An 11,097-nucleotide genomic window follows, 5' to 3' on the forward strand; every position below is an offset into this window, starting at 1 on the left:
ACCATCTTCTTCCACGTTTGGGTCAACGTGTTTTCCACTCCCAGCAGGGATTTCGTCCCCAACCTTATCCTTCTGTCCGTCATTGGCCATCTATTCTCCTTTCTTTCCCACAGACGACGCCAAATTGTGTGAGTGAATTTCTGATCACACTGCCAACTCAGTATTCAGCTGGAGAGTACTGGCAGAATAGATGACACCTGTCTGACCTGCAATAGAAAGAGAAGATTCCAGCGGTGATTCATCCAACTGGGGGCACTCCGACGATCAAGTCAGTATATCTCTCAAAGATAATCAATAGTGCTAAACTCACTGTTCAGAATATAAATTGCGTACCTTAGACCCATCGGGGGTGCCTTTCTTTTACAGCCAACACTTACCTAATCTCAATAGAAGCCTAGCTTCAATGGACTCTAGCTTATTGCTTATCCTAGACTCTTTAATAGATAGGGATAAACTCCCTAAGAGTGTTATCCTTATCCATGCTGAAGTCCTTCCTCATTCTAGGACTCCTTGTGCCTTATCCGCTTATCTCGGATTCCGATATCTTGGGAGATAACCTCGGCCTTGCCGAGATAACCTCGGCGTCATGACCAGGACACGTGGCACCTCGGCTGACACGTCCGCGTCACCTTGGCCACGTGTTGGTACTCAGAAAATATATCCCCACACTAACCATCGTAAATGAGTAAGTAAAAGGGCGAAAGACGTGGGGTTGGAAGACAATTAAAAGCTTTGAACAAATGCAAGCAAGCTTAAATAGCTTAAAACACGAATCAAACAAATGTGTTCACAAAATAAAATGAACAAAAATCTTTTCTTTTCTTTTTCACTCTCTTTATATTTTCTTTTCTCTTTTCCTTTTCAACTCTCTTATCTTTGGTTTTTTCTTCTTCTTTTTTTTTTGAATTTTTTACTGCCCTTCTTTCTTTTTTGTTTTTCTTTTCTTTTCCTTCTCTCTCTCTCTCTCTTTTTTAATCACTGTTTTTGACCCTTCTTATTTTCAACTCCATAAAACAAGAAATAAATAACAACTCCATAAAATAAGAAATAAATAACAGAAAGGAAGAGAAAGAGGGAAAGAACAAAACTGTGCTGTGTTGTCGTTGAGGGCCAACCGAGCGTCAATGAAGCATGGCCGAGCATTGAAAAAGCCGGCCGAGCCTCGATAGCAGCAGGGGCAGTTTCGGCCTTTCCTCGCGACTTATGTGTTAAAACAAATCCAAACCCTATTTCCTCACACCTTCTTGCCCGAAATCACTTCCTCTTTTCCTTGCGTTTCCCAACAAATCTCGCCACTTTTTCTTTGAAACCCTTCCTCTCCTCTACCTTTTGAACCAATTGGATTTCGATTCGATCAAGTTTTTTGGGTTTCTCATTGTTTTTGCTTTGTTTCTCACGAGTTTTCTTGGTTTTTGGGGACTCACTCTCATGTTTTCACTTTTCCCTCTCATTTTCTCTCTCTTAGGGTTTAGCCCTTTACATTTTCCTTGTTTTCTCTTCATTTCCCCCACTTTTCTCCATGGCTAGTGATGAAGTTCCCATTCCAGACCCCACCATTGGTATTGGGGCTGCCCTAGGCGCAGACATGGAGGTTGAGGATGCTCTCGCATTACCTCCCCTTCTTGATAGGCCATTTGACGCGGCCACTTACCGACCACGCACGCACGCTCCACCCTCGGGTGGGATTTTGAGATTCGAGGGCCTTATCCCCAGGATTGACAAGGATATTTTGCTGCAAGAGCCCGCGGAGCACTTGTCCACTGATGCCTCCACAGTAAGCAACTTCCCTTTGTTTTGATGCATTGTTGAAGCTCACAAGTAGACCACTAGTTAATGCTCACAAGTAGACCACTAGTTAAATGCCATATATTTCCCATTTTTAGGTGATAGCCAAGAGGATTGATGGCTACGAATCCATATCTGGGCCCCGACGCTGGTATGAGAGACTGCCTACGGAGGTTCGCGCACTAGTTAACGCAGCTGGCTTTGGGCCCTTCTGCTCAGGACTTATACAGATGAGAGCCGAGTCACTATTGTATAGGGCCCTGGTCGAGAGATGGTAGGACACCACAGACTTATTTCACTTTTCATCGATCGGGGAGATGACTCTGACCCCGTACGACTTTGCGATGATCATCGGCTTGCGGGTTGGAGTTAGCAGTCTGATCCCATGTTGTGACGCCCCAAAATTTCTAGGACATCATAATCAGATTTAGAACTTAGAATCAATTTTCTTAATTAAAAATCCTCATCAATGTTGCCACCAAATTTACCATCATCTATTAATTAACAACACGGAAACTAAAAGTTCTTAAATTACAACTCCAATCAAACTTAAAACTTTGTCTTAGTACACAAATATAAAAAGACTAGAGAAAAACTAGAAAACTAAAAAAAATGGTTCATGGAATTTTGGCATGCTTCAAGCTAACCAGGGTTGAATGTTTCCTTCCAACACCTCGGTGTTTCCTTCGGTTTCTTCAGTACCTGACATAAAACGCCAGGGCAATGGGAATGCCAATGAGCGACGAGCTCAATAAGATACTACAACCCAAAAATACCCACCCCGATAATAATACTCACAATTAATGAATATTGTGTAGTTAACAAAATAACAAGCAACATTTAATAAGCATAACAAGAATGCTATCAGTTGAAGTAATAACAATAGATAATAAGAACAATGGCAAGCGGAAGCAGTATTTCATCATAAGTAAAAATGCCAACTTTTCTTTTAAATTCACATAGATTTAGTTGACCAGAAAAGTTTAAGTAACTCCCCGCGGAGCACTGTTTCCACTCAACCGCTAAACAATGGCCACGGGCAATTCTGACTTCCCCTTGGTCAAATATTCAAACGTTATTTGCTGTAACTACCAATTATGCCCACACACCAGGGTTACGTACCCGAGTCGTGACATCACGGTCTGCCCCAAGGGAACGGTCTATGTTGTGAAACCCGCACCACCAACCTTATATCGCCTACGCCGATAAGAGTCGAAATACCATCCCGTGCCATGTTAGCGTTCGCAACTCACTTGCGCAAGATTCTAAACCGGGCTCATCCCATCACTTTTAAAATTTTAATGTATCATCGGTTCAATTTCGTGTTTCTTTACTTCGTCGAATTCACATTTTTATGCATGTGTGAGTCTTAGTTTGAGAACCACAGTGGCATAATGTTTATATAGCACAGCGCAATCATATATGGCAACCAAAATAAATGTAATAGAATGTCTTAGGAATCATCACAGGATTTCTTAAGAGTTCACACACTTCTTCTTTCAGCACTGTATGATCAGACAAAAAAATGTGAAACCCATACCAAATGAAGTTCAACCATTATAATATTTTAACTGGTGCTAGTTCATCGAGTTAGGAAAATATTTTGAGAAGAATACAAGGGCTAAAAACGATTTTAAAATGGAGAAATAATTTTTGGAAGAAAATTGGTTTTCTGGACAGTGAGTCATTTTAACCTCCAGCACAGGGGTTCTGCGTTTGAAAAATAAAAAGGGGCCTCAAACGGTGTCGAAAATAGGTATGGTCAGGACGGTTTGCTAAATTTTTGAGTTTAGAACATGTTTCCAGAAGAGTGTAAATACTGAAAACTAGTCGAAGATGGTCAAATAATTTTTATAAGAAAACTGGACAGATTCTATCGCATTTTAGTAAAACTACAATTTCTCCTTTTAAACTTATCCAATTTTTGTGAAATCAGCGGAAAATGAAAGATAACTCTCACTACTAGAAATATGACTTTTTGCGTTTATTTTTTTGCGACGGATGATTTAGTGGTCGCAAAAAATCACTTTTTACATTAAAAAAAGAAGACCCGCGTTGTTAAAAAACTATCTCCCCTTTTTCACTTATTCCCCAAATCTCTCTGTATGAACTCTCTCTCTCTCTCAAAATCTCTCTCGCTCGACTCTCTTTTGACTCTCCACCCTCTCTCGCTCGAATCTGACTGGTCGAAGCTCTTCATATGCATCGCCATTCTCACACTCTTCGGAGCTTCCAAAGCAAATTAATCAACCACAACACATTGTAGCGATCTTCTTCTTCTTCATCTCTCTCTCTTTCTTCAATCGCCGGAGCTTCCACGGCTGCTTATTCCGCTGTCGGATCAGTCTTCGTCGCCTTCAAATCCGTCGAAATTTCTGCTCATTCTAGCAATTTGAAACTCTCTAATTTCCGACATTGCTCTCCGATTTCAAGCCGAGTCGGATCTATTTAGCTCTGACATAGCCTTAACTCGCATTGCGGATCCCGAAGCTCCTTTGCTTCGTCTGGTAATCATCACTCTATGTTCTGTTTAATGATATCACTAAATGAATTGAATCGAATCAGTTAATTTAATCTATCACCCCTGCTTCTCTCTCTATCTGACTTAGGAAATCTAGGTTTTCAATTTACTCTCTCTCTCTCTCTCTGTGTGTGTGTAGGTATTCGTTCTCTTTGTTTTGGCAAATCCTCTGATCACTGGTCGAAGCTCTCCTTTGGATCACAAGCTTCGAAGTTTGCAAAAAATGTGAGGGATTCACAGCTTCAGGTGCGTCTCTTTCGTTCTTTTTCTTTACATTATTTAGCTTTCTTGTGATATTATTGTGTTTGGTTGCCGAGAAAATGTTGGAAAACGATCTCTTCTTCACATCCACTGAAGCCAAGTATTTTTCGTGAGGTTCAAATTTTAATTTTCTCGCATTTTATAAAATGTTGGCCGTTTCGAGTGCGTTTGCAGGGGCGAAGGTGGAGAGTCTCCTCCTCAGTAACACCGGCGGAAGCTCCTCCTCATTGTCGAGGTCGTCTCAAATTCCGGTGCTCTGCAAACCATCTCGTACCAGACGAGCCCTAATTCAGAGAGGCGGTCTCAGCATTCGTTGCGAGATTGTTTCAGAGGTCTTGGTCGATCCAAACAGGGCCTCGGTTTCTCCTTGTCCGAGCCTCTCTGCACTCGAACAACTCAAGGCATCCGCCGCTGACAGTACGTTAACATTTCTCTTACATAGTCATGATATTTTGTTTTCGTTGCGATTTGGAATCATTAACTTTTGATTTTGTGATGAATTTGGTAATTAGTAGTTTTGTTTCAGTTTTGGCTCTGGAATGCGGAATGAACTTCCAATTTAGTTAATCCTGCTTTTTTCATCCATTGATTGCACCGTTTTCTTTTTTAGTATCTGAAAAATGTTGTCTTGTTTACCTGATTGTAGGAATTTTCATAGATTACATGAGTACTTTGGTGAATTTTGGATAGCACACGTGAGATGGATTATTAGAAGAAAAGAACAAGCAAAGCCATGAGTGACTACTGATTATCTGGCTGTGATTTATGAATTTGTTTCGGGTTACATAATAGTTATTTAATTGGCTGCTAAAGTTTGAAATTTCAACAGTGCTTTCTTTATGTTAGGCGAAAAGTGAATTTGTGAATTTCATGGATAAACTGTTAAAGTCTTTCACTTTCACTTAGATTGTGTAACATTTTAACTGGCAGCAGAGTTATAAACATTGGGCTACAATATTTTGTATTATTCGAAACCTATCAAAATTTGAACTAGGAATTATTCTTACATGGAAGTATGTTTTATCTGTCATTTAGCTAACCGACATCAATGAGCTATCACAAATGTATCTGATTCTATTGTTTCTTTCTTCATGAGTGCATATTCGGTACATTCTTCTTCTTTTTTTGGGTGCTATTATGCTAATTCCATTGTTCCTTTCTTGAATGACTGCATATTCTGTACAATATGTATATTTTTTTGACGCTATTATTATGCTTTTCACTTTACACTGGTCATCATTTGCATCCACCTATGTGTTGTGCGGACTATTTACTTATGTTTGCCTTTCTTCGGGCATCTGCAATTATTAAAGGAGAAGTTTTAAATGGTAACTTGTGCTGTTAACAGATAAATTTTCTGATATGCATCGCTCACCTAATTTATTGCATTTTTCTTTTTAATTCATTATATATTAACTCGGTTAATAGCTTTAATTTAGTATGGCCTTGTCATTTTACTGTGGTAGCATAAAAAATCCCTCATGTCAAGTTCCATGCGTGCTTACAACGATTTGTTGATTGTGTGGTGCTTTTTGAGGTTAACATCTTCTGTAAACTACTGAGATCTTTCCTCCATAAGGGGTGCTTTTTCGACTTCAGCCGCAGCCGCACCTAGTATGAGCTTGAGAGAGGTGCAATACTTACAAATTGACGAATTTTACGTTTTATCAATTTGCATATATACATATGGAAATTATTAACACATTATACTAACATATTGTAGGTGTCAGATGCATCTAGTGGGCAGCAAGCTTCAAAAGAAAATGAATAGGTATGCCACTCTACTATATTTCTGCATGTATTTATGATATTTGCTGTGTATGAAGAGTTCAAAGAAAATGAATTGATTGTGATTCTGTGAATTTATTCTTGGTGTATGTGTAATTTTATGGAACATTTTGATGTCTGTGAGGAACTTTGGGATGTGTAATTGTTGGTTCTTCCAAATTTCTTGTTAGAAGTGTTTAAGATGTTGAATTTCAGTATAAATTATGATAGGTTGCTTGTGTAATTTAATTGTCTTTCACTATATATGAGAATTCTTTGAGATTTTTTTTTTTTGGGTGGGTATCTTTGAGGTTTTGTCCTGTTCTCAGAATGTTTTTGTAGTTTTTGCTGCTTCTCTGTACTTATTTGTTGTTTTTTTGCGATAGGAAAAAAAAAATGTAAAATAAAAGAGACTATAGACTTTATGCTAGGGTTTGATGTTTGTGAGGAATTTCTCGGGTAGGAGCAGAGCAATTTAGTGCGGATTGAGCTTTTTGCCAGCCACCGCGAAACCACGGTTCACCCAAACCAGTGGGTCGGTTGATTTGTTTAAGCAGTTTCAACTTGGTGGTTTTGTCTATTAGGCTGTGTTTTTTCCACAGTTTCCCTCACATTTTCCTTTCCATTTCCAAACCGTTACCCTCAATTCCATGACCCAAACACAGCCTTACTATCATTTTATCTACGCAAGCAGAGATATCATTTTCTAGAACTTTGAATTGCGTAGGCAGCTTGGGCGACATTTTGGACTGAGCATTTCTGTGCTTTCACTTTAGTTAGCCAGTTAGCACATGACCAAATTGGATATGCTTGGTCTTTCTCCTTCCTTCCTCCTGCTTTGTTGTTTTAGTATTTTTCCATACAAGTGCTGATACTAGAATTTATGTAGGAGAGAATTTGTATACCAATGTAGAAATATGCTTTTTCATTCATGACGGGTAGATCGAAATTTGCCACTTACCATTTGATATTAGGGGACAAAAAGGAAAGAATGCATATTTAGAATTTAGAGTTAGCAAGTAAATAGATTCACCTAAACACAAACAAAAATGAAAGAATGCAGTCCTGCTTCTACATGGTGACAGGAGGCCTAATGGTTAGGAAGGTGAGGCTTATGCCCATTGTCACTGTTGACTTGTTTTACTAGACCTGGGCCTAATTGTGAGCTTTGTGACTGATATTACTCTTTTGTCATTGATGCTAAGGTTGGGCCAAAGAGCTGGACCGTGAGCTGTTCTGTAATAGCGTGACTTTATGATTAATCAAGACATTTTTTTTTTTTGCTGACTCCAGAGCTGGGAAGAACAGACACTTCAAAATGGGTGTCGTGTCCGTGTCCAACATGTATCAAGCACCGGCACACCATGGACAAGCGTGTCCACGTGTCGAACATGGCATGTGTTGTGTCAATTATTTTAATTATTAATGTTTTTTTGCAGGACACGTTAAGCAAACTTCACGGACCTCCATGTGTGCCAATTTTTTTAATTATTATTTTTTTGCAGGACACATTAGGAGCACTTCAGAGATCTTCATGTCCTATGTTTGGACACACCTTATGACACCTTTATGGGTTTGTTTTATATAGAAAGTTGATTTGGGTTCAAAGTAAAATATATAGAAGTATGATGTTCTCTGATAATGTTACGAGATACATACTTTTGTTGAGGAAAAAAGAAAGAAAATAAAAAAGAAACTGTTTGTTTTGATGGTGGCCTCTTCAAAATGATTTAGTTGAATATTCTACTTTGAGTATGGGTACAAAAAGTGTTTTCCTATTTTCTGAATTATAATGCAGGTATACGTACAAGATAGGGCATATGTTGTTGAATGGTACATATATATGGACTCAGATGTACCAGTTCAGGGCATCACCTTATTCACCAAGAGGGAGGGAAATTTGCTACCCTCCAAATTTCATTCCTATTAATTTGTCCCAGTGTCCTTTGAAGTTATTTTTGACAAAATACTTGATTCCCATATTTTGTAGTCTTGATATTGAATATTTTTTACTTTTAAGTGCTTGTTCTATATAGGTACATGATTTCGGTTTCTGTTTGATTTTGCAGAGTGAGGTCAAATGATATGTTTTGTGATGACATTTTTGGAGAGTCACCTGCTGGAGTTCGTAAAACAGTAAGTCTTGTGCTTAATTTTTTTTTTTAATCCATTATATGCTGGTATATTCTTTTACCTTGGTTGCAGTATCCTATTGTCGGCTGGCCTTTAATAAGAAATCATAAATGAGACATGTTGTCACTAGTCCAGAAAATGTACAAGTCTTTCTTTTCAATGTATCATATAACTCTGTATTAATTTATACCTTTACGTTTAACATGTACTGGCTTGTCTTTAGGTTTTCTTTCTTGGTTCATTATGACTTATTAATCAGCTCCAGCAGCTAGGCAAAAATTGAGGGAAACAATTTCGTGCATGCATGAATGTTTCATAATTAGATAATGGATTATAGTTTGTGAATTTTGTTTCCCTCAATGTTTTGAGAAAAACAATTTTGTGCATGCATGAACTAAACTTTTTCTATGGAGCTGATTCTTTGTTACTAATATATTGATGTATATTTTTGCAGGTAGTGTTGAGGGAGTAGTTGATATGATTGAGTGGGTGATATTGAGAGTTAAATTCAGTTTTTTTTTTTAGTACTTGAATCTATTAGTATTTTGTATAAATACTTTTAAGGATGGTTGATGGATATTTGTTTTGTGTGTATAGAAGTTTATATTTTATATGCACATTTTTTTTTTTTTTTGAAGAAAGATAATTTTGTTGAGGGAAGTGATGGAAAATAATACATGTGTATTAGAATTTTTGCAAATATCACTTTATATTTATTGTATATACTACTTGAATATATATATATATATATATATATGAGAATATAGGTTGCTAAAACATTGTAGGTATTTTATTTATTTATATTTGTTTTGCGACGGTAACAAGATGGTCGCTAATACATTGTAGGTATTTTTTTAATTTTTTTGCGACGGCAAAATATTAGTCGCGATAAGTAGATTAGGCGGTCGCAAATAGTTTGCGACTGCTATGTTGCGGTCGCAAAAAGTATTTTCCACCCCCACATTCGCGACCCCCATTTGCCGTCGCATGGGCCGTCGCAAAAAGTCTTTTGCGACTGTTTTTTATTATTTGCGACGGTTTATAGCGGTCGCAAAAAGTGGTTTTTTTAGTAGTGTCTTATATCTAGCTATCCCAAGTGGTCGTGCAGAAAAATACCATTTGTAGCAAGAATGGGACCTGTTTGAAGCCACTGCTTCTGCTGTGTTGTAGGCGACGCTTAGGGAAAATATTTGTTTTGGTAAGAAAATGGTGTGCAATGATTTTATAAAAATTTTACACAGTGTATAACACCTATATCTACTTCCAGTATACACAGATTTCTAACATCAATTATTTTCAATTTATTAGAGCCCTCTTTTCATCCGATAAAGTCTGAAACAGGGAGGAAGAATCTAAGTTTCAGGTAAAAGGAAGCCATTCTCATCTCATTTTACTCTCTTGCAAGATTATTTCAACAATGGAGAATATTGAACACATAAAAGCAGTAGCTAAGCCATATATCTATATTTCCAAGAAGGAATATGAAATTATAACATAATGAAACCCTCACCCTATCAAAATTTTAAACACGCATGGTACTATTTTGCTATATATGACTTAACCATGCTTAGTCTTGCATATATAATTTATATAAATTTAGTTAGAAGTATCTAAGGGAGGATAGAGGTGATGTATTCTTACCTCAATGAAGTAAAAAAAAAATTAAGTGTTGAGTCTTTCTTCCCCTCTCTTCTCTCCTTTCCCTCTTGCTTTCTCTCCATCTCTTTCTCTTTGTTTTACTTAGTTTCATGTGTGTGCAATGGGGCTGAATAGTGCTCCTAATTATAGGAGATTGAGGGCCTAATTTATTATTATTATTACTATTATTATTTTATTTTTACTTTACTCCTCTTTTGGCTTAGGAACTATGATCTAAGAGGCTAGATTGCAGTTGGTTTGCATGCTGTGGTAGCCTTGACAAAGGCTTGAGATTTGCCATATGCATGTAGGCATGGAGTGTAGCAGTGGGCAAAGACATGCATTGGCATGCTTGGGCTGAATCCCTTTGGGAACACTTGTGGCAGTAAGCAAAGGCATGCATTGGCATGCATTGACCAGCGCTTTGATTTCTCCTTTTTTTTTTTGTACAAAATAAAAAATCAATTGAATATATATATAACCTAGCCACTAGATATTTTGCTCCCTACTATTCTCTTACTAACTTAGTTATTATTTGTTTAACCCATTTAGTTTCCACAACTATATTTAAATACCAAATTTTATTTTATTTTATATTTTATTTTTATTTTATTTTATTTATTTATTTATATTTTTTTTCCACAGAAAGATAAATAATTTTATTTAAAGGAATCTTATATTGGTATTAACCATGATGCTATTAACATTATAATTCCATAATTTAATAATCACTATTAACTGACTTAATATTATTATTAATCAAACTAATTAGTTGTCTAAAATTTCAGGTTCTCACACATGTAATCCTGACATGACGCAGTGGAGAGTTGCATAGGGTTAGCTTCTTGGAGCGATCCCAGACACTACTAGCCACGGGATGGTGAGGTATAGCTGGTTCTTCGAGTACTTCTCCGACTTTCAGCCCACCACTCCAAAAGAGGTCGCACAGTACACCTGCGACTTCCTTATGTATCTCCTCGGTACTACCCTAT

The 11,097-nt window shown here is 37.3% G+C and overlaps 1 long non-coding RNA gene across 3 annotated transcripts; it reads left to right on the top strand.

Annotated features, from left to right (window-relative positions):
* The first annotated feature begins 4,594 nt into the window (after positions 1–4,594).
* On the top strand, positions 4,595–9,185 carry LOC114314175 (uncharacterized). Of its 3 annotated transcripts, XR_014329151.1 has the most exons (5): positions 4,628–4,984; positions 5,214–6,198; positions 6,291–6,338; positions 8,404–8,470; positions 8,922–9,146. It is a non-coding gene; the product is annotated as an uncharacterized LOC114314175 (long non-coding RNA). The 3 variants fall into 3 exon arrangements; XR_014329150.1 differs by having other exon boundaries at positions 4,595–4,984; positions 6,291–8,470; positions 8,922–9,185; XR_014329152.1 differs by lacking the exon at positions 8,404–8,470 and having other exon boundaries at positions 4,631–4,984; positions 8,922–9,145.
* The last annotated feature ends 1,912 nt before the right edge of the window (positions 9,186–11,097 follow it).

This window comes from Camellia sinensis, chromosome 5 (assembly GCF_055761805.1).
Source record: "Camellia sinensis isolate YWXY chromosome 5, ASM5576180v1, whole genome shotgun sequence".
Taxonomy (NCBI): Eukaryota; Viridiplantae; Streptophyta; class Magnoliopsida; order Ericales; family Theaceae; genus Camellia; species Camellia sinensis.